This window comes from Apium graveolens, chromosome 8 (genome assembly GCF_009905375.1).
Source record: "Apium graveolens cultivar Ventura chromosome 8, ASM990537v1, whole genome shotgun sequence".
Lineage (NCBI taxonomy): Eukaryota > Viridiplantae > Streptophyta > Magnoliopsida > Apiales > Apiaceae > Apium > Apium graveolens.
This window is the reverse complement of record NC_133654.1, coordinates 59,332,502-59,335,486: the sequence shown is the minus strand read 5'-3', so window position 1 is coordinate 59,335,486 and position 2,985 is coordinate 59,332,502. Positions and strand designations below refer to the sequence as shown.

At 35.6% G+C, this 2,985-nt stretch overlaps 1 pseudogene; it reads left to right on the top strand.

Moving 5' to 3' along the window:
- Positions 1-705: 705 nt before the first annotated feature.
- On the top strand, positions 706-1,950 carry LOC141679611 (protein NRT1/ PTR FAMILY 4.5-like; annotated as a pseudogene).
- The last annotated feature ends 1,035 nt before the right edge of the window (positions 1,951-2,985 follow it).

Here is a 2,985-nt window from a genome sequence, read left to right as displayed (position 1 = left end):
TTTATTAAGTTTTTGTTTTGATTTTGCTTTAGAGCAAGACTTTGTTGAATAATATTAATTTGAGCTATACGATATTAGGCTCTACACAGAGGAGTATTACGTCAATGAATTGTCTACAGAGGGGATTCCAGAGATTCAGAGAACAAGTCTTGTTTCCTCTGTAATTGATGATGATGCCAAACTTACTTCACCAGCTGGTTTCCTAATAGCTGAAATTCTATTAGTATGTTGCAGTATATCTTTCTTTTAAAAAATTGAATAATTTTATCTTTCTTCCTAAGCACACACACATGAGATGCCTGGTATAATTTCTGCACTTCTCTCTGTTATCCAAGTGCAAAACCACCTACCTAGCCATATAGTAAACATAATTTATACTGATTTCATGATTTCTAGTACTCAGAATATTTAACTTTATGTAGGAACCAATGTTCTCAAAAATGATCTTAGCTTCAGATGAGCTTGGATGTTCCGAGGAGATCTTAACAATTGCTGTTGTCCTTTCCATACAGGTAGACTATCCCCTATATCATAATCTTTTTGTAATTCTTCATATTTGATCTAGCTGTTTGCATAACATAGAAATATGAACATCTTGAGTTGAATGATACAATAATTGTATGATAAGTTACATTCTAAGAGTTCTCTAATCAATTGTATACATATAGTCTACACTGGATCTTCAGAATTCTGCAAATATTTGAGATGCTTAAGATATTACTAATAAATCAATGTGAGGCTGCAGATAGTAGCCAAGCTGTGATTCTATACACTGGCCTATATTTAGTCGCATTTGGGGCTGGTGGACTAAAAGCGGCGCTTCCTTCCTTGGGAGCAGACCAGTTTGATGAGTCAGACCCTGAAGAGTCTAATACCCTTTCTAGTTTCTTTAACTGGTTCCTATTTTTTGTTGTTACCGGGGCTATCTTTGGTGTCACTTTCTTGGTCTGGATTAGTGAAAATGAAGGCTGGAACTGGGGATTTGGGGTGTCTACTTTTGCAGTAGCAATCGTAATCTTGTTCCTGTGCATGTGAAGATCACTCTGCAGGAACAATGTCCCAAAAGGAAGCCCACTCAGTCGAATAATGCAGGTGTGCACCATTTTGTACAATTACACAGGATGTATGCATAGTCATTGTAATTGCAGATAGATATACTTTGATGTCCATTATTTTGATGGGGCTAATTCATGACTTCAAATGCTTTTTTCTAAAACTAGGTATTTATGGCTGCAATTAGAAACCGTAATCTTCCACTGCCAGAAAACGCAGTAGGATTCCACGAGGTTCATGATAAACAATCTGAGACTCTTCACATAACAAATCAATTCAGGTGCCTACTCTTATTCATCTTAGCTATCTAGTGGAGATTCTTAGTGTTTGGAAAATTTATTCTCTCTATATTGCAGGTTCTTGGATCCCGCAGCAGTTATTGTGACTACAGATTCATCTACTGTTAACAATCCGGGACCCTGGAAAATGTGTACTGTGACACAAGTCGAGGAAACAAAAATTTTAATTCGGATGCTCCCGATAATTTTAAGCACTATCTTCATGAATACATGTTTGGCTCAACTCCAAACTTTCAGCATTCAACAGAGTAATACGATGGACATAAATCTTCTTGGTTTTCAAGTCCCTGGATCTTCAATCCCTGTCATTCCACTAGTGTTTATGTTTATATTGATCCCAATATATGATCGTGTCTGTGTTCCAATTCTCCGAAAGTTCACAGGGATTCCCACTGGAGTCACACACCTCCAAAGAATAGGAGTTGGACTCGTTCTCTCAGCCATTTCTATGGTTGTGGCAGGAATAGTAGAGACACACCGCAAATCTGTTGTTGTCGAGTACAACATGGTTGATTCTGCAGAGCCTTTGCCTATGACTGTGTTCTGGTTAGGTTTCCAATATTCAATATTTGGAATGGCTGATATGTTTACATTGTGAATAGTCTAGTAAAGCTCATGTTTTTTTTTAAAAAAACTTCTGTTGCAGTCTATCTGGGTATCGTCCAGGGGATCACAGAAAGAGCTAGATGAAGCAAAGATGAGATTTGCTGCTGCCGAGGTTTCATCTCAACTCATGTTTAATTTATATAGAGCTTCAGCTGGTTTAGCAGCTGTTAAATTTTAGAAGAGCTTCAGCTGGTTTAGCAGATGTATTTCTGTTTGGGATGAACTATGTAAATGATCGATGGTGGATGTCTAGTACTTGCTTTTGCAGTTATGTAGTTTTTTTGGATTATGAAGTTTGGTTGGTGGTGGATATATGTACGTAATTGGTATAATCTATGGTAAATCAATGAATGTATGTTTGTTTTTGCGTTTGTTTTGGTTTGGTTAGTTTTGGAATGGTAAAATGGCAGTTGGTATGTTTTTGGATGACTCTTGTTTGGGTTTTGGGAATTTGATTGAAACAGGGGATTCATGAATAAAAAAAAATAAACAAACATCACTTCATTTACAAAATAACTGATGTAAAATGTAGTCAAATAAGACATTTCATACAATAAACTGATGTCATAAGCAGGCACATATATCAGCTCACAAGAAATGACTGATGTAAAACAATATAATAGATATCACATTTTGAAAGAACTGATGTTAAACACACACAAAAACATCGGTTTCATTAAAAAAAGAAAGGTACGACATCGCTTCTGATAAAAGACTGATGTAATATGTTAAGTTACACATCAGTTTAACAAGTTTTTCGATGTTAATGTATCATATTGCTTTATATGTGATAAGTTTAAAATGATATACATGACATATGAATGAATAACTGAAACCATAGTGAAGGTATACATTGAAGAAAAATACATCACATTGTTAAGAAAAACGATGTCTAAACTGTGTATAGACATCGGCTAATAAGCGATGTGTAATGCACTTACCTTTCTCATCGCATGCAAAGACATCGCTTGGATTTTAAATAGACATCGGCTAATAAGCGATGTCTATTGACAAATTTCTAGTAGTG